Consider the following 21,362-nt stretch of genomic DNA (forward strand, 5'->3'; position numbering starts at 1 on the left):
AGAGTTAGACAAGCCTACGCCCATGTTCGCCTTAGATGGTAGTCATCTTCCCAGTATCAGATTTGAGACACTACCTTTAACCCTCACAGTATCTGGTAACCACAGTGAGACTATTTCTTTTTGATTTTTCGTTCACCTTTTACACCTGTTGTTTTGGGTCATCCCTGGCTAGTATGTCATAATCCTTCTATTAATTGGTCTAGTAATTCTATCCTATCCTGGAACGTTTCTTGTCATGTGAAGTGTTTAATGTCTGCCATCCCTCCCGTTTCTTCTGTCCCCACTTCTCAGGAGGAACCTGGCGATTTGACAGGAGTGCCGGAGGAATATCATGATCTGCGCACAGTCTTCAGTCGGTCCCGAGCCAACTCCCTTCCTCCTCACCGGTCGTATGATTGTAGTATTGATCTCCTTCCGGGGACCACTCCTCCTCGGGGTAGACTATACTCTCTGTCGGCTCCCGAACGTAAGGCTCTCGAGGATTATTTGTCTGTGTCTCTTGACGCCGGTACCATAGTGCCTTCTTCCTCTCCGGCCGGGGCGGGGTTTTTTTTTGTTAAGAAAAAGGACGGTACTCTGCGCCCCTGCGTGGATTATCGAGGGCTGAATGACATAACGGTTAAGAATCGTTATCCGCTTCCCCTTATGTCATCAGCCTTCGAGATTCTGCAGGGAGCCAGGTGCTTTACTAAGTTGGACCTTCGTAACGCTTACCATCTCGTGCGCATCAGAGAGGGGGACCAGTGGAAAACGGCGTTTAACACTCCGTTAGGGCATTTTGAGTACCGGGTTCTGCCGTTTGGTCTCGCCAATGCGCCAGCTGTTTTTCAGGCATTAGTTAATGATGTTCTGAGAGACATGCTGAACATCTTTGTTTTTGTCTATCTTGACGATATCCTGATTTTTTCACCGTCACTCGAGATTCATGTTCAGCACGTTCGACGTGTTCTACAGCGCCTTTTAGAGAATTGTCTCTACGTGAAGGCTGAGAAGTGCTCTTTTCATGTCTCCTCCGTTACTTTTCTCGGTTCCGTTATTTCCGCTGAAGGCATTCAGATGGATTCCGCTAAGGTCCAAGCTGTCAGTGATTGGCCCGTTCCAAGGTCACGTGTCGAGTTGCAGCGCTTTCTAGGTTTCGCTAATTTCTATCGGCGTTTCATTCGTAATTTCGGTCAAGTTGCTGCCCCTCTCACAGCTCTTACTTCTGTCAAGACGTGTTTTAAGTGGTCCGGTTCCGCCCAGGGAGCTTTTGATCTTCTAAAAGAACGTTTTACGTCCGCTCCTATCCTCGTTACTCCTGACGTCACTAGACAATTCATTGTCGAGGTTGACGCTTCAGAGGTAGGCGTGGGAGCCATTCTATCCCAGCGCTTCCAGTCTGACGATAAGGTTCATCCTTGCGCTTATTTTTCTCATCGCCTGTCGCCATCTGAACGCAACTATGATGATGTGGTAACCGCGAACTGCTCGCCATCCGCTTAGCCCTAGGCGAATGGCGACAGTGGTTGGAGGGGGCGACCGTTCCTTTGTCGTTTGGACAGACCATAAGAACCTTGAGTACATCCGTTCTGCCAAACGACTTAATGCTCGTCAAGCTCGTTGGGCGTTGTTTTTCGCTCGTTTCGAGTTTGTGATTTCTTACCGTCCGGGTAGCAAGAACACCAAGCCTGATGCCTTATCCCGTCTTTTTAGTTCTTCTGTGGCTTCTACTGATCCCGAGGGGATTCTTCCTTATGGGCGTGTTGTCGGGTTGACAGTCTGGGGAATTGAAAGACAGGTTAAGCAAGCACTCACGCACACTGCGTCGCCGCGTGCTTGTCCTAGTAACCTTCTTTTCGTTCCTGTTTCCACTCATCTGGCTGTTCTTCAGTGGGCTCACTCTGCCAAGTTAGCTGGTCATCCCGGTGTTCGAGGCACTCTTGCGTCTATTCGCCAGCACTTTTGGTGGCCGACTCAGGAGCGTGACACGCGCCGTTTCGTGGCTGCTTGTTCGGACTGCGCGCAGACTAAGTCAGGTAACTCTCCTCCTGCCGGTCGTCTCAGACCGCTCCCATTCCTTCTCGACCATGGTCTCACATCGCCCTAGACTTCATTACCGGTCTGCCTTTGTCTGCGGGGAAGACTGTGATTCTTACGGTTGTCGATAGGTTCTCTAAGGCGGCACATTTCATTCCCCTCGCTAAACTTCCTTCCGCTAAGGAGACGGCACAAATCATCATCGAGAATGTGTTCAGAATTCATGGCCTCCCGTTAGACGCCGTTTCAGACAGAGGCCCGCAATTCACGTCACAGTTTTGGAGGGAGTTCTGTCGTTTGATTGGTGCGTCCGTCAGTCTCTCTTCCGGGTTTCATCCCCAGTCTAACGGTCAAGCAGAGAGGGCCAATCAGACGATTGGTCGCATACTACGCAGCCTTTCTTTCAGAAACCCTGCGTCTTGGGCAGAACAGCTCCCCTGGGCAGAATACGCTCACAACTCGCTTCCTTCGTCTGCTACCGGGTTATCTCCGTTTCAGAGTAGTCTGGGTTACCAGCCTCCTCTGTTCTCATCCCAGCTTGCCGAGTCCAGCGTTCCCTCCGCTCAAGCGTTTGTCCAACGTTGTGAGCGCACCTGGAGGAGGGTGAGGTCTGCACTTTGCCGTTACAGGGCACAGACTGTGAGAGCCGCCAATAAGCGTAGGATTAAGAGTCCTAGGTATTGTTGCGGCCAGAGAGTGTGGCTTTCCACTCGCAACCTTCCTCTTACGACAGCCTCTCGTAAGTTGACTCCGCGGTTCATTGGTCCGTTCCGTGTCTCCCAGGTCGTCAATCCTGTCGCTGTGCGACTGCTTCTTCCGCGACATCTTCGTCGCGTCCATCCTGTCTTCCATGTCTCCTGTGTCAAGCCCTTTCTTCGCACCCCGTTCGTCTTCCCTCCCCCCTCCCGTCCTTGTCGAGAGCGCACCTATTTACAAGGTACGTAGGATCATGGACATGCGTTCTCGGGGACGGGGTCACCAATACTTAGTGGATTGGGAGGGTTACGGTCCTGAGGAGAGGAGTTGGGTTCCGTCTCGGGACGTGCTGGACCGTTCACTGATTGATGATTTCCTCCGTTGCCGCCAGGATTCCTCCTCGAGTGCGCCAGGAGGCGCTCGGTGAGTGGGGGGGTACTGTCATGTTTTGTCTTATATTGTCTTGTCATTTTGCTTTTCCTTCTGTTCGTTTTCCCCCTGCTGGTCTTTTTAGGTTCGTTCCCCTTTTTCTCTCTCCCTCTCTCTCTCTTCTCTCTATCGTTCCGTTCCTGCTCCCAGCTGTTCCTATTCCCCTAATCAATCATTTAGTCTTCCCACACCTGTTCCCTATCTTTTCCCCTGATTAGAGTCCCTATTTCTCCCCTTGTTTTCCGTTTCTGTCCTGTCGGATCCTTGTATATTGTTCACCGTGCTGTGTCTTTGTATCGCCCTGTCGTGTCGTGTTTCCCTCAGATGCTGCGTGGTGAGCAGGTGTCTGAGTCTGCTACGGTCAAGTGCCTTCCCGAGGCAACCTGCAGTTCATGATCGAGTCTCCAGTCTGTTCTCGTCATTACGAGTGGAATTGTTCTTTATGCTTTATTTACCGCTCCGAATTGTCTAGGAGTATTGAATATTTACTTTACTGGATTAAAGACTCTGTTTTCGCCAAGTCGCTTTTGGGTCCTCATTCACCTGCATAACAATTTATTTATTTTTCTGCTCTTTTGCACACCAATATCTCTACCTGTACATGACCATCTGATCATTTATCACTCCAGTGTTAATCTGCAAAATTGTATTATTCGCCTACCTCCTCATGCCTTTTGCACACATTGTATATAGACTGCCCATTTTTTTCTACTGTGTTATTGACTTGTTAATTGTTTATTCCATGTGTAACTCTGTGTTGTCTGTTCACACTGCTATGCTTTATCTTGGCCAGGTCGCAGTTGCAAATGAGAACTTGTTCTCAACTAGCCTACCTGGTTAAATAAAGGTTAAATAAAATAAATAAAAATAAAAATCAACTGGAATGCTTTTCCAACAGTCTTGAGGGAGTTTCCACATATGCTGAGCACTTGTTGGCTGCTTTTCCTTCACTCTGCTGTCCGACTCATCCTAAACCATCTCAATTGGTTAAGGTCGGAGGATTGTGGAGGCCAGGTCATTTGATGCTGCACTCCATCACTCTCTTTCTTGGTAAAATAGACCTTACACAGCCTGAAGGTGTAAACCAGATGGGATGGTGTATCGCTGCAGAATGTTGTGGTAGGCATGCTGGTTAAGTGTGCCTTGAATTCGAAATAATTCACAGACAGTGTCATCAGTAAAGCCCCCCACACCCTAACACCTGCTCCTCCAAGCTTTACAGTGGGATATACACATGCAGAGATCATCCATTCACTCACAAAGGCACGGTGGTTGGAACCAAAAATCTCCAATTTGGACTCCAGACCAAATGTCAAATTTCCGCCGGTTGAATATCCATTGCTCGTGTTTCTTGGCCCAAGCAAGTCTCTTCTTCTTATTGGTGTCCTTTAGAAGTGGTTTCTTTGCAGAAATTCAACCAGGAAGGCCTGATTCACACAGTCTCCTCTGAAAAGTTGATGTGTATGTTACTTGAACTCTGTGAAGCATTTATTTGGGCTGCAATTTCTGAGGCTGGTAACTCTAATGAACTTATCCTCGGAGCAGAGGTAACTTTGAGTCTTCCATTCCTGTGGTGGTCCTCATGAGAGCCAGTTTCATCATTGCGCTTAATGTTTTTTTGCAACTGCACTTAAAGAAACTTTAAAAGTTCTCGACATTTTCCATATTGACTGACCTTCATGTCTTAAAGTAATGATGGACTGTCATTTCTCTTTGCTTATTTGAGCTGGTCTTGCCATAATATGGACTTAATCTTTTACCAAATAGGTACCACCCCTACCTTGTCACAACACAACGGATTGTACATTTACATTACATTTAAGTCATTTAGCAGACGCTCTTATCCAGAGCGACTTACAAATTGGGATTGTCTCAAACGCATTAAGAAGGAACAAAAATTCCACAAATTAACTTTTAACAAGGCACACTTGTTAATTGAAATGCATTCCAGGTGACTACCTCATGAAGCTGGTTGAGAGAATGCCAAGCGTGTGCAAAGCTGTCTTCAAGGCAAAGGGTGGCAATTTGAAGAATCTCAAGTATAAAATATATTTGGATTTGTTTCACACTTTTTGGTTACTACATGATTCCATATGTGTTATTTCATAGTTTTGATGTCTTCACTATTATTCTACAATGTAGAAAATAGTAAAAATAAAGAAAAACCCTTGAATGAGTAGGTGTTCTTTTGACCGGTAGTGTATGTTGAAGAAGGTGGGTCTCACCCCGTGGCCCTGTGGAAAGAAATGTGTGTGTTATTTGCCTATTTTAACTGCACACTTGTTGTTTATGTACATGGATTTTATAATGTCGTATATATTTTTTTCCCAGCGCCACTTGCCATCAATTTGTATAGCAGGCCCTCATGCCATTGAGCTTTTTAGAAATCAACAAAGCATGAGAAGTCTTTGCCTTTGTTTTGGTTTGTTTGTTTGTCAATTAGGGTGTGCAGGGTGATTACGTAGTTTGTCGTACGGTAATTTGGTAAAAAGGCAATTTGACATTTGCTTAGTACATTGTTTTCGCTGAGGAAATTTTCCCAAGGTTGCTGTTGATGCATATCCCACGGTAGTTATTGGGGTCAAAATTTGTGGATTGGGGTGATTAGTCCCTGGTTCCAAATATTGGGGAACATGCCAGAGCTGAGGATGATGGTAAAGAGTTTATGTAAAGCCAATTGGAATTTGTGGTCTAAATATGTGACCGACCAACTCAAATCGGTGTTATGTAGCAATTTTTTACATTTATTTGATTTTTTACATTGGATAAAAGTAAACTCAAAGCTACAAAATGGTATATCATACACTACAGTTGAGGAATAAGGGGAAAGTTATTCTGCTTAGAAAGTTGATCAACTTGTAAACTCACATTTGAGAAAATGGCCATTGAAAATTTTTTGTACTACTACTAGAAAGCCCTTCTTTGTCTACACCCATTCAGCATTGTTCACGCCCTCTTAAGCTTTAGCCCCACCCATCTCTTTAAGGGTTGATCTGAGCATTCTGTACTAACAGCAGTCAAGCATCCACCGAACTTGCTAGCTACTTCCAGACACAAATGAGAGAACAGCTCACTGAACATTACTCACCCTAGCAGAGCTGGTTAGGCTGTTATGTTATCCAGAGCGTTGGGGACTGCAAATGTGCTGTCAGATTGTCCGTTTGTAAATTTAGAGTGTAGGTCCTCTTGGTGTGGGTTCTCTCGGTGCAGGTCATTCGGGAGGGTCTCTTGCAGGTCTGGTAGGGTGTCTCGCTGGTCTGGGCGGGGTGTCTGTTGCTCTGTGGCTCCTGTGTGAGGTACTGGGGCTACGGTTGAGGGTGATGTCCTTCACGGTCCTGGCAAAAGTTAGGATTGCTTCCTTGTAGATGAGGACCTGGTCGTAAAGGCCAGGGTGGAGTGGTGGGCCAGGTAGACATTTGGTTGTGAGGAACAGTCTCACAAAATGCTTGCATTCACCCACTACATGGTGGTCACCCGCTCTATGGTGGTCACCCGCTGCATGGTGGTCACCCGCTGCATGGTGGTCACCCGCTCTATGGTGGTCACCCGCTGCATGGTGGTCACCCGCTCTATGGTGGTCACCCGCTGCATGGTGGTCACCCGCAATATGGTGGTCACCCGCTGCATGGGGGTCTCCCGCGGTATGGTGGTCACCCGCTGCATGGGGGTCACCCGCTGCATGGGGGTCACCCGCTGTATGGTGGTCACCCGCTGTATGGTGGTCACCCGCTGTATGGTGGCAGGATGAAAGTATTATTGTGGTAGCAGGGTGGAGATAACCGCTTGTGCGTTGGGGAAAGTGGAAGAAACTTTTTCCATCACTACCTTGAGTGCTATTGCCACCCTTTCCTGCTGGGCCCTCAGGTCATTTGTGCCCGTGTGAATTATGATGTGGCTGGGGGATCCTGTGTTGTCTGTCCTATTGTGGTGTTGGGGTCCGGGTCTGTAGTGGGCTGTTCTGCTGGCTTGTCTGGGGGATTGTCCTGCTCTCTGTCACACCTCAGCTTTCTCACCTCTTCATTCAGTGCCATATGTGCCTCTTTAAGTTCTCTCACCTCAGTCCATAGAGCAGACAGCTCTCTCAGACAGCCGTCAATCTCCACCTTCCGGGGGGGGGGGGGGGTTGTTGTTGTGCTGGTCTGTGGAACTCTCCTGCCATTGTTAGACTCAAGAGTTTTCACACCTCTCACTTCAAACTTCAGTGCTGATTGAAGTTGCAGCCAGGTCAGTTGCTTTCCTAGCAACTTGGTAGTTTAGGAGCCTTGTTTATTAAGCTTTATGTAACACAATTACCTAGAGATTATTCTCTTTTACTTTTTGGCTGAACATTACTCACCCAGTGTTGTGTTGGATGGTATTTCCAGGTTCCGGGGTGTATCTTCTGCAGTTTTTGGTTTGTTCAAAGTTTTTTTTGTTGATAGTCCATGCTAGTGATAGTCCATTCAGGTAATTTTGTCCAAAATCAAGGTCTCTCTCTCGCTCTCTCGTTCTCTATCTCTGTCACTCTCTCACCCTCCTCACTTCCCTCCATAGGTCCCTCCTCCGAGGAGAGAAGGAGAGCACCATTGGACACCAGCGACTGGCCCACCTCTGGGAAGAGACGTGTTGACACAATTCCACAGAGACGCTGAATCTGCAGCTACGTCAATCACGTCTTCACCACTGGGTAATTTATCACTAGTGACCGATTTAATTTCTTTGGTGGTGGAGAGAGATAAATACAGAGAGAAGGCGATAGATACAGAGAGAGGGAGATACAGAGAGAGAGGGAGATAGAGAGATGGAGAGGGAGAGGGAGATAGATACAGAGAGAGAGAGATACAGAGAGAGGGAGATACAGAGAGAGAGGGAGATAGAGAGATGGAGAGGGAGAGGGAGATAGATACAGAGAGAGGGAGATAGATACAGAGGGAGAGGGAGATAGATACAGAGAGAGAGAGAAGGAGAGGGAAATACAGAGAGGGAGACGGAGATAGATACAGAGAGAGAGGGAGATACAGAGAGAGAGGGAGAGGGAGATACTATAGTTACAGAAAGAGGGAGATAGATACAGAGAGAGGGAGATACAGAGAGAGAGGGAGAGGGAGATACTATAGTTACAGAAAGAGGGAGATAGATACAGAGAGAGGGAGATAAATACAGAGAGAAGGCGAATGATACAGAGAGAGGGAGATACAGAGAGAGGGAAATACAGTTGAGGTCGGACGTTTACATACACTTAGGTTGGAGTATTTAAAACTTGTTTTTCATCCACTCCACAAATTTCTTGTTAACAAACTATAGTTTTGGCAAGTTGGTTAGGACATCTACTTTGTGCTTGACACAATTAATTTTTCCAACAATTGTTTACAGACAGATGATTTCACTTATAATTCACTGTATCACAATTCCAGTGGGTCAGAAGTTTACATACACTAAGTTGACTGCCTTTAAACAGCTTGATGATGTCCAGAAAATGATGTCATGGCTTTAGAAGCTTCTGATAGGCTAACTGACATCATTTGAGTTAATTGAAGGTGTAGCTGTGGATGTATTTCAAGGCCTACCTTCCAACTCAGTGCCTCTTAGCTTGACATCATGTAAAAATCAAAAGAAATCAGCCAAGACCTCCACAAGTCTGGTTCATCCTTGAGAGCAATTTCCATATACCTGAAGGTACCACGTTCATCTGTACAAAGACTAATTCCCCATTTTAAACACCAATGGGACCACACTGTCACATCCTGACCTTAGAGAGCCAATTTATTTCTCTATTTGGTTAGGTCAGGGTGTGATGTGGGGTGGAAATTCTATGTTCTATTTTCTATGTTTTGTGTTTCTTTGTTTTGCCCGGGTATGGTTCTCAATCAGGGACAGCTGTCTATCGTTGTCTCTGATCGGGAACCATACTTAGGCAGCCCTTTTCCCCACCTATGATTGTGGTTAGTTAACTTTGTTTGAGGCACTTAGCCCTGTTGTGCGTCACGGTTGTGTTCTTGGCGGCGTGTATCTTAAATAAAATAAATGTACGGTCACCACGCTGCACCTTGGTCCTCTTCTTCAGACGCCCATGACACACACAGCCGTCACACCGCTCAGGAAGGAGACAAGTTCTGTCTCCTAGAGATGAATGTACTTTGGTGGGAAAAGTGCAAATCAATCTCACAACGAAAGCAAAGGACCTTGTGAAGATGCTGGAGGAAACAGGTACGAAAGTATCTATATCCACAGTAAAACGAGTCCTATATCGACATAACCTGAAAGTCCACTTTTTGGAGAAATGTCCTCTGTTCTGATGAAACAAAAATAGAACTGTTTGGCCGTAATGACCATCGTTATGTTTGGAGGAAAAAGGGGGATGCTTTAAGCCAAAGAACACCATCCCAACCGTGAAGCACGGGGGTGGCAGCATCATGTTGTGGGGGTTCTTTGCTGCAGGAGGGACTGGTGCACTTCACAAAATAGATGTCATCATGTGGAAGGAAAATGTGGATATATTGAAGCAACATCTCAAGACATCAGTCAGGAAGGTAAAGAAAGCGTGGTCGCAAATGGTCTTCCAAATGGACAATGACCCAAGCATACTTCCAAAGTTGTGGCAAAATGGCTTAAGAACAACAAAGTCAAGGTATTGGAGTGGCCATCACAAAGCCTTGGCCTCAATCCTATAGAGGATTTGTGGGCAGAACTGAAATAATGTGTGCGAGCAAGGAGGCCCACAACCCTGGCTCAGTTATACCAGCTCTGTCAGGAGGAATTGGCCAAAATTCACCCAGCTTATTGTGGGAAGCTTGTGGAAGGCTACCCCGAAATGTTTGACCCAAGTTAAACAATTTAAAGGCAATGCTACAGTAAATGAGTGTATGTAAACTGCTGACCCACTGGGAATGTGATGAAAGAAATAAAAGCTGAAATAAATCACTCTCTACTATTATTCTGACATTTCTCATTTTTAAAATAAAGTGGTGATCCTAACTGACTTAAGACAGGGAGTTTTTAGTAGGATTAAATGCCAGGAATTGTGAAAAACTGAGTTTAAATGTATTTGGCTAAGGTGTATGTAAACTTCTGACTTCAACTTTAGATACAGAGAGAGGGAGAGAAACAGAGAGGGAGAGAGACAGAGAGCGAGGGAGAGATCCAGAGTGAGAAGGAGAGAGTAGGAAAGAGAGAGCCAGCCAGCCAGCCAGCCAGCCAGCCAGCCAGCCAGCCAGACAGACAGACAGACAGACAGACAGACAGACAGACAGACAGACAGACAGACAGACAGACAGACAGACAGACAGACAGACAGACAGACAGACAGACAGACAGACAGACAGACAGACAGACAGACAGACAGAGGTGATTTCTCAAGCCAAGCATGTGACACAGGACCTGGGTTACTGGGTTCCCTGGAGGCCTGATCAAAGCGGTGATGTTGTCTTGTTCAAAGTCAACCGAACAGAAAGACGTTTCATTCAGTCTCCAGGTGTCACCTGAGAAACTCACCAATGTCACACTCACCAATAACATTTCAAAGGCCCCTTTGAGATGGGAAGAAAAGCATGATGCTAAACCAATTTTCCATATGAAATGTAGGGGGTGAGCGCAGGGCTCATGACAGCCATTCCTAGGTCTTATTGTCAGGTCTGCAGTGTGCTAACTGTTTGCTTACAGCTATTCACCAGACAGTAACACTGTGGATCCTATGTTGTTTCTCCAGAACTGAGACTGAAATGGAAAAAGTTTTAAAATGTTTGATAGAAAATATGTTATATGAAGACCTGTCTGTCTGTCTCCACCTCCTCTCCCCTTCCATCACAGGCCCTTTAAATGCCCCAGCTGAGGATCATATCTGTGTGGATTTGTTTACTCTCCTTCCCACACATTGTACGGGCTCACATGATCATGACCTTGTCTCCCTCCCCACTCTCCCCCCTCCCGCCCCTAGACCTGCAACACACAATGCATTTAATCATTTTCATCCACCACCACACACACTCAGCCAGCGGTCAGTCAGTCTGACTCCCTTCATGTTCCCGGCCTTATCAGACAAGCCATGGCTTCTCCTCTGAGGTAGATAACTACGTCTGCTCAGTTCCGGGTGTGCCGTCATTTAGGTATGTTTGACCTGCTGGAGCCAATTCAATCAGTTTCTACCCACAAGTAATATCCTCCCACCTGCCCTTATCTCTGGCTGTAAATTAGAGAGCATCAGCTTGTAGAGCCCAGAAGCAGAGCAGCACAACTATTCTCAGTGATAGGGAGAATGGTAAATACAGGGTGTTAGCTAGGTTGTGGGGTATTGTGTAAGAGACTATGAGGCGGTGGGGACTTTGCCTTGGCGACGCAGCTGGGGTAGCAGCCCATGCCCCTTTATACCCAGGGCTGGCAGGCTGGCAGCACATCACAGTCTTAGCTTCACAGACTCTGGTTCTGGCACGCTCAGTCGGAATGGCCGGGCGGGGGGATGCTGCCTCGATGCTCCAGAACCGCCTCTGGAGTCGCAGCCTTTTAGAATCTTATCTTGCTATGAGACATTTGAGGAGAGCTTGCTGTACTTTGCCAAGAAGTACACAGCAGTGAGATTGCGTCTCCCGCTCTCTCTCTCCTCTCCCCTTATCTAGGTTGCTTTAGAACTCTGGACGGGAGATTGACAAAGGCCTGTTTAGGTTGGAAGTTTAGTTCCGTGCGCTTCCATGTTGTTGATACAAATGGGCATGAAACACTACTTCTCCTCAGCTGTGTCCCATAAGGCAATGCCTTAATTAGTTGGTGCGCAGGACAGATGATATTACTCTCTCTTAAAGGAACTGTCCGTTGTTTCCTGATTTCTATGAAATATGACCTATAATTAATCATAAAATTAGTGAAATACGTTTCCTTCCAAAAAAATGTAATTAAAAACAGTACCAGTCAAAAGTTTGGACACACCTACTCTTTCAAGGGCTTTTCTTTATTTTTACTATTTATTTTCTACATTGTAGAATAGTAGTGAAGACATCAAAACTATGAAATAACACATATGAAATCATGTAGTAACCAAAAAGTGTGAAACAAATCAAAATATATTTTATACTTGAGATTCTTCAAAGTAGCAACCCTTTGCCTTGATGCCAGCTTTGCACACGCTTGGCATTCTCTCAACCAGCTTCATGAGGTAGTCACCTGGAATGCATTTCAATTAACAGGTGTGTGTTTGAGCCAATCAGTTGTGTTGTGACAAGGTAGGGTTGGTATACAGAAGATAGCCCTATTTGGTAAAAGACCAAGTCCATATTATGGCAAGAACAGCTCAAATAAGCAAAGAGAAACGACAGTCCATCATTACTTTAAGACATGTCAGTCAATATGGAACATTTCAAGAACTTTTAAAGTTTATTCAAGTGCAGTTGCAAAAACCATCAAGCACTATGATGAAACTGGCTCTCATGAGGACCGCCACAGGAAAGGAAGATCCGGAGTTACAACACATCTCCAGCCTGTGTAAGGGCTATTTGACCAAGAAGGAGAGTGATGGAGTGGTGCATCAGATGACCTGGCCTCCACAATCACCAAAACTCAACCAAATTGAGATGGTTTGAGATGAGTTTGACCGCAGAGTGAAGGGAAAGCAGCCAACAAGTTCTCATCATATGTTGGTACTCCTTCAAGACTGTTTGAAAAGCATTCCAGGGAAGCTGGTTGAGAGAATGCCAAGAGTGTGCAAAGCTGTCATCAAGGCAAAGGGTGGCTACTTTGAAAAATCTCAAATCTCAAATCTCAAATATATTTTGATTTGTTGAACTGGTACTGGTACCAGTACCAGATCAATGTGCAGGGGAATGAAGTATTTGAGGTAGATACTGTACATACATGAAGGCAGGGTAAAGTGACTAGGCATCAGGATAGATGATAAAAAGAGTCAAATATTGAACAGATTAGCAGAAGCATATGATGAGTGTTAAAGTGTGTGTTATGTGTGTGCGTTTGTGTTCTGTCGGTATGTGTGGGTGTTTTATGTGTGTGCGCGCATATGTCCCTATGCTCCTGTGTCACAGAATGTTCAGAGCCAACTGTTTACTTTAGAGGGAGCTAATACAGTATGGCAGTCCTTCTGCCGGTATTCTCATGCTAATGCTAACCTCTCATGCTAATGCTAACCTCTCATGCTAATGCTAACCTCCCATGCTAATGCTAACCTCCCATGCTAATGCTAACCTCCCATGCTAATGCTAACCTCTCATGCTAATGCTAACCTCTCATGCTAATTCTAACCTCCCATACTAATGCTAACCTTGCTAATGCTAACAATCATAAACTAATTTCTAAAGATATACATATACTGTACATAATGCTTCTTATCAAGCCTTTCCTGTCGCCTCCAAGCTTCCTTTTCACTAGTCTTGGCTTCAACCGAGACCTTTTAATCACCGTTTTTTCTATAACTACCATATCATAATCCATGTCTTATGTTGAATTACAGAAATTTGTATTTTTTTTGTGACATTCAGAGTATTCTAGACATACTGATTTGACATGATATTATTTTTTAGTTAGCCATATATTTAAACCAGGTAGTCCAATTCTCTTTTCTGAGGGAGACCAGGTGCACAATTCTCTTTTCTGAGGGAGACATGGCTACGAGGGCAGATACATAGGACAATCAAATGAGATGATTCGAATCACTTTGTAGAGGACCTAAAAAACGGCAGACCACAGAATCTCTGATTGTCCATTTATAGACGGTGACACTCTCACCACCATTGTCATCGTCCTCCACTGACCCGTAACTCACACCCACCATCTGAAAACACCCAGTCACCCATTCTCTATGTCCCCAATGTCACTCACTACAACCCTACACCAGAATATCTCAGAGGAGTTTTCTGCTTTACATGCCTCTCCCCTCTGCTCCTCCTCCCACCTCATCTCCCCTCTCTCACTCCATTATAGGAGCCAGCGGCCTCAGTGCATGTGCACTCCTCTGGATGCCTAGTGGAGCGCAGCGGGCCTGAAGATGAGCTAATGTGGCGTTGTCTCGCCGCCAGTGCCCTCCCCGGTTCCTACTGGCCCTCCCATCCTTCCTCTCTGTGCTTCTTCCTTCAGTTAGCATCCAGGCTTATCTCTATTGTCTCCTCTGCTCTAGAGGCTGGCTTTTAATCTAGTGGGATGGGGATGGGGGTGGGCATGAGGGTGAGCATGGTGATGGCAGGGAACAGACTGTGAATGTTGAGCTCTCCATGGAACGCCTGCCATTTATTCACTCTCCCCCAGTGAACATTGTGTGTGTGTGTGCAGGGCTGTGCACAGACCTTTTTTTTGGGGGGGTGTGGCAGGTGATCAAAATAAACACACTGGTTGAGCCCTATCTGTGCACGTGCCTGTGTGTGTATATGTATGTGTGAGAGAGAAAGAGAGAAAGAAAGAGAGAGTGAGAGATAGTGTCAGTATGTGTTTGTTATGGGGGTCAATTGTGATGCATGTGTTGGTGTTTGTATTTATGTGGAAGCGTGTGTGTGTGTGTGTTTGGGAGATGCCGATGGATGTGTGTCTGTTAAGTTTACAACCACACACCATTTGTCTGAGCTGAGAAATGTTTCCCGTGTTGCTTATGGGCGCCCTTGTGTTCACTCACACACGTCAGCCTGTGTACGCCTGTGTGAAATTAAATCCATGTCAGCAGGCAGGCGTTCAGATAAGATTAACAGGACTTGACATTTTCTAGTTTAGAGACAGATGCTTGCTCCAATTCCTCCTTCGGGAAACATCCCTCCTTTCTTCTGCCCTCCTGCAAATTAAATTCATTTCATATCTTTCTCATTTAGCCAATACAGTGATCAAAAAGATTTATTTTTCACCATTAAATAAAGTAAAAATATGTTCTGACACAGAGCCATGATTAGGAAGGCCTGGGTAAGTACAAGACAGTTATTTTATCCAATCTGAAGTGTCCAAAATGGATGCCTTAGCCAGGATTCACTGTATGGATTTACCTCAGGAGACAGACCATACTGTATACCAGTGAATTTAGCCTCACTGTGATTATCTGTCTCTTCCCTCCTCTCCCCACTGCAACAACTTGTTTCACTGAAATCCCCGGGGAGTCACTACCCGAACCTGCAACAAAATGATTGACATATGGGCAGTACCGAAAAGGATCTACATGTGGGCAGTTCCAAAAATCAACTACATATGGGCAGTACCAAAAATAAATCGACATACTTATGGGCAGTACCAAAAATAAACTACATACTCTATGGGCAGTACCAAAAATAAACTACATATGGGCAGTACCAAAAATAAACTACATACATACTATGGGCAGTACTAAACTACATATGGGCAGTACTAAACTGGGCAGTACCAAAAATAAACTAATATGGGCAGTACCAAAAATAAACTACATATGGGCAGTACCAAAAATGAACTACATATGGGCAGTACCAAAAATAAACTACATATGGGCAGTACCAAAAATAAACTACATATGGGCAGTACCAAAAATAAACTACATATGGGCAGTACCAAAAATAAACTACATATGGGCAGTACCAAAAATAAACTACATATGGGCAGTACCAAAAATGATCGACATATGGGCAGTACCAAAATAAACTACTACAAAAATAAACTACATATGGGCAGTACCAAAAATAATAAACAGTACCAAAAATAAACTACATATGGGCAGTACCAAAAATAAACTGTATATGGGCAGTACCAAAAATGATCGACATATGGGCAGTACCAAAAATAAGATACATATGGGCAGTACCAAAAATGAACTACATATGGGCAGTACCAAAAATAAACTATATATGGGCAGTACCAAAAATGAAACTACATATGGGCAGTACCAAAAATGATCGACATATGGGCAGTACCAAAAATAAGATACATATGGGCAGTACCAAAAATAAACTACATATGGGCAGTACCAAAAATAAACTACATATGGGCAGTACCAAAAATGATCGACATATGGGCAGTACCAAAAATAAACTACATACTCTATGCGCAGTACCGAAAATAAACTACATATGGGCAGTACCAAAATTGATCGACATATGGGCAGTACCAAAAATAAGATACATATGGGCAGTACCAAAAATGATCGACATATGGGCAGTATCAAAAATAAACTACATATGGGCAGTACCAAAAATACCCTACATATGGGCAGTACCAAAAATACCCTACATATGGGCAGTACCAAAAATAAACTACATTTGGGCAGTACCAAAAATAAACTACATATGGGCAGTACTAAAAATAAACTACATATGGGCAGTACCAAAAATAAACTACATATGGGCAGTACCAAAAATAAGCTACATACTGTATGGACAGTACCAAAAATAAACTATATATGGGCAGTACCAAAAATAATCGACATATGGGCAGTACCAAAAATAAACTACATATGGGCAGTACCAAAAATAAACTATATATGGGCAGTACCAAAAATAAGATACATACTGTATGGACAGTACCAAAAATAAACTATATATGGGCAGTACCAAAAATAATCGACATATGGGCAGTACCAAAAATAAACTACATATGGGCAGTACCAAAAATAAGATACATATGGGCATTACCAAAAATAAGATACATATGGGCATTACCAAAAATAAACTACATATGGGCAGTACCAAAAATAAACTACATATGGGCAGTACCATATGGGCAGTACCAAAAATAAACTACATATGGGCAGTACCAAAAATGATCTACATATGGGCAGTACCAAAAATAAGATACATATGGGCAGTACCAAAAATAAGATACATATGGGCAGTACCAAAAATAAACTACATATGGGCAGTACCAAAAATAAACTAAATTTGGGCAGTACCAAAAATAAACTACATATGGGCAGTACCAAAAATGATCTACATATGGGCAGTACCAAAAATAAACTACATATGGGCAGTACCAAAAATGATCGACATATGGGCAGTACCAATAATAAGATACATATGGACAGTACCAAAAAATATCTACATATGGGCAGTACCAAAAAAGATCTACATATGGGCAGTACTAAAAATTATTGACATATGGGCAGTACCAATAATAAGATACATATGGGCAGTACCAAAATAAGATACATATGGGCAGTACCAAAAATAAACTACATATGGGCAGTACCAAAAATAAACTACATATGGGCAGTACCAAAAATAAACTACATATGGGCAGTACCAAAAATAAGATACATATGGGCAGTACCAAAAATAAACTACATATGGGCAGTACCAAAATAAACTACATACTGCAGTACCAAAAATAAGATATATATGGGCAGTACTGGGGCAGTACCAAAAATAAACTACATATGGGCAGTACCAAAAATAAACTACATATGGGTAGTACCAAAAATAAACTACATATGGGCATTACCAAAAATAAACTATATATGGGCAGTACCAATAATAAGACACATATGGGCAGTACCAAAAATGATCGACATATGGGCAGTACCAAAAATAAGATACATATGGGCAGTACCAAAAATGATCGACATATGGGCAGTACCAAAAATAAACTACATATGGGCATTACCAAAAATAAACTATATATGGGCAGTACCAATAATAAGATACATATGGGCAGTACCAAAAATAAACTACATATGGGCATTACCAAAAATAAACTATATATGGGCAGTACCAATAATAAGATACATATGGGCAGTACCAAAAATAAGATACATATGGGCAGTACCAAAAATGATCGACATATGGGCAGTACCAAAAATAAGATACATATGGGCAGTACCAAAAATGATCGACATATGGGCAGTACCAAAAATAAGATACATATGGGCAGTACCAAAAATGATCGACATATGGGCAGTACCAAAAATAAGATACATATGGGCAGTACCAAAAGTAAACTACATATGGGCAGTACCAAAAGTAAACTACATTTGGGCAGTACCAAAAATCAGCGATCTAAGGATTTTGTCTCTTCACACCAAAGTCTGCAGAGCCGGGATGGTTGTATTCCCCTTATATATATCATTTTATGGGTTGCAAGAATTTTGTATAATAATTAAAAGAGAAAAACTGTACGTTTTGAATCTGGCGTTGTTTTGCGTATCAGTTCATAAACCATGTGCCATGGAATTGGTACATTCAACATCTCCTCCCAACCTTTATGGCGCAGCTGTCAATTTTATGGTTCTTAAATTAAACTGGTATACTTTTTATTTATAACAATTTTCTTTAGCCAATTTTGGTCTTTAATGCAGGGCCGACAGACAAGTTCCCTACCTTCTCCCCCTTCCACTTACTTCTTCCATTTTTGCGGTAATGCTGCAGTCAGTTGGTTGTCATTTTGAGTAGAGCTGTCACGCCCTGACCTTAGAGATCCCTGTTTATTCTCTATATTTTGGTTAGGTAGGGGTGTGACTTGGGTGGGTACTCTAGTTTTTGTATATCTGTGTTTTCTATTTCTTTGTTGGCCTAGTATGGTTCCCAATCAGAGGCAGCTGTCTATCGTTGTCTCTGATTGGGGGTCATACTTAGGCAGCCCGTTTGTGTGTTGTGGGATCTTTGTTTGGTTGCATGTATTTTTGCACGACGAAGATTTTCGGTCCTTGTATTTTTTATTTTTTTATTTTTTTGCTGGTTCACATTTTAATAAACTATGATGAACTTATATTACGCTGAGCCTTGGTCTATCCTTAACGACGAACGTTACAAGAGCAGACATCTCCATATACCTTTGTTAACTGCATTTGTGACATATCTAGGTAATTGACATATTACTGAGAATATTGATGTGTGACAACTCATCCAATAACTAGTTAATTTACTCTTATCATGTTACTGAGAGTATGGATGTCGTACTGAACTCCTTAAGTGTCCTGTTGTATCGAAGCTGGGAGTAGCAAGACATTTGTCTTGCTTACGAGCAGGGATAGCCTGCAGTATAGTACAGCTCTGGGCTCAACCCTGTCTTGTTTAATCGGAGTAAATTGATCATCCTTTTGAAATCGAGCATCGAGACAAGAACCTTGAACAGCGGTAAAATAAACGAGATCATAATTGCATAACTACAGTGGATGTAGTGTAGTGTGTCATCAATGAAAAGTAATATGTGTTTCTATTCTGCCTGCTGAGGCGGATAGAGCATTTTCAAACGTTAATCTGGCAGCGTTGGTTAGTAAGTTGATATGGCTGAAACACAATGGGGAGCCCATCATCATAAGGCCTCGACGAACCAGGATGAATGATGCTTTCTCAGCACCTTCATTGTAGAACTGCTGTGGTGTGTGTGTGTGATTGTGATTGTGTGAATGTATGTGTGTGACGGAGAGTAGGGGAAGTGTAAAGTCATTGATCAGTGTGTGTTGTGTTGGAAATGTGATCAGTGTTGTGTGTGTGTTGGAAGTTTGGTCAGTGTTGTGTGTATGTGTCTGTCAGTGTGTGTGTTGGAAGTTTGGTCAGTGTTGTGTGTATGTCTGTCAGTGTGTGTGTTGGAAGTTTGGTCAGTGTTGTGTGTGTGTCTGTCAGTGTGTGTGTTGGAAGTTTGGTCAGTGTTGTGTGTGTGTCTGTCAGTGTGTGTGTTGGAAGTTTGGTCAGTGTTGTGTGTATGTGTCTGTCAGTGTGTGTGTATGTGTCTGTCAGTGTATGTGTTGGAAGTTTGGTCAGTGTTGTATGTATGTGTCTGTCAGTGTGTGTGTTGGAAGTTTGGTCAGTGTTGTGTGTATGTGTCTGTCAGTGTGTGTGTATGTGTCTGTCAGTGTATGTGTTGGAAGTTTGGTCAGTGTTGTGTGTATGTGTCTGTCAGTGTTGTGTGTATGTGTCTGTCAGTGTATGTGTTGGAAGTTTGGTCAGTGTTGTGTGTATGTGTCTGTCAGTGTATGTGTCTGTCAGTGTGTGTGTTGGAAGTTTGGTCAGTGTTGTGTGTATGTGGTAGGAGTGTTGCTGTATGTCACAGCCAAAGGCAGAGAGTTTATTCACATTCGCCAGGTTTCCCAGCAGGCTTAGCACCTGATTCCTAATCCCAGGAAGTGCTGAGTAATTGTCAGGGAGGGATTGGAAACAAGGTCCACCCTCCGCTCTCTAAGAACACCACCAAATTGCCATTCCTTAGCCAGGAACTAATCCAGATATCCAGATAGCCAGATACTGCTCGGGAGAAGACTTCATTGCTAGAGGGTTCTTTGCAGTGAAGGACGTTGCTAGCAGTCAATGAGGATTTTAGCATGTGTTTTCTCTTTGTGAGAAACTGAGGTTTCGTCAGTGTGTTTGTGTGTTTATGTGTGTGGTTAGCTATGTGTGTGTGTGTGTGTGTTCCACAGCTTGTCATATTTATGAATCTCTTCATCGTCATTTTTGGATTTGATTTGTCAGGTGGTCAGGCGTGTCTCAGCCCTCTGGGGTGGAACTAATGAACGAATGCAATTATCCTCTGGATTGAACCTGTTACTGTTTTGACACACACCGTCTGCGCCACGCTTCATTAGCTGAGGTACTTGACCATAAGCAACGCGGTCTTTAGGGATGCTAATGGCTTAGCAAGGGTCTCAAGCACAAGTATGAGTCAATATTATTCTATATTGGCTGGTAAAATGATAAATGATAAAGGAGCTTGAAGAAGTGCTCAACTGTTTTGGAAAGACTGTGGATAGCATTCTGTTATTTCGCTGAAGTCACAGAACCAAGTCTTATTTACAGTGTATTCAGAAAGTATTCACAACCCCTGACTTTTCACACATTTTGTTGTGTTACAGCCTGAATTTAAAATGGATTCCATTTCGGTTTGGCCTTCACACAATTTCTGATAATGTCAAAGTGGAGTAGTGTTTTTCGAATCTTTTACAAATTAATACAAAATGAAATGCTGAAATGTCTTGAGTCAATAAGTATTCAACCCTTTTGTTATGACAAGCCTAAATAAGTTCCGGAATGTGCTTAACAAGTTGCATAATAAGTTGCATGGACTCGCTCTGTGTGCAATAAAAGTGTTTAACATGCTTTTTTAAATGACTACCTCATCTCTGTACCCCACACATAAAATTATCTGTATGGTTCCTCATTTGAGCAGTGAATTTCAACAACATTGTAGTTACTGGGGCGCCAGGGCAGCCTAGTGGTTGGAGAGTTGGACTAGCTAACCGTAAAGGTTGCAAGTTCAAATCCCAGAGCTGACATGGTATAAATCTCTCGTTCTGCACCTGAACAGGCAGTTAACCCACTGTTCCTAGGCCGTCATTGAAAATAAGAATTTGTTCTTAACTGACTTGCCTAGTAAAATAAAGG

The 21,362-nt window shown here is 43.5% G+C and overlaps 1 protein-coding gene across 2 annotated transcripts in view; it reads left to right on the top strand.

Moving 5' to 3' along the window:
* LOC124011302 (dystrophin-related protein 2-like) overlaps positions 1-21,362 on the top strand; it is a 281,037-nt gene that overhangs the window by 80,059 nt on the left and 179,616 nt on the right. The window contains exon 2 of one of the 2 annotated variants that reach the window (XM_046324529.1): positions 7,675-7,807. The gene's annotated coding sequence lies outside the window, so the exon portion shown is untranslated. Of the gene's footprint in view, positions 1-7,674; positions 7,808-21,362 lie in introns of those variants that run through there. The other variant, XM_046324530.1, reaches the window with a different exon arrangement.

The sequence above is a fragment of the Oncorhynchus gorbuscha genome, linkage group LG23 (genome assembly GCF_021184085.1).
Source record: "Oncorhynchus gorbuscha isolate QuinsamMale2020 ecotype Even-year linkage group LG23, OgorEven_v1.0, whole genome shotgun sequence".
Classification (NCBI taxonomy): Eukaryota; Metazoa; Chordata; class Actinopteri; order Salmoniformes; family Salmonidae; genus Oncorhynchus; species Oncorhynchus gorbuscha.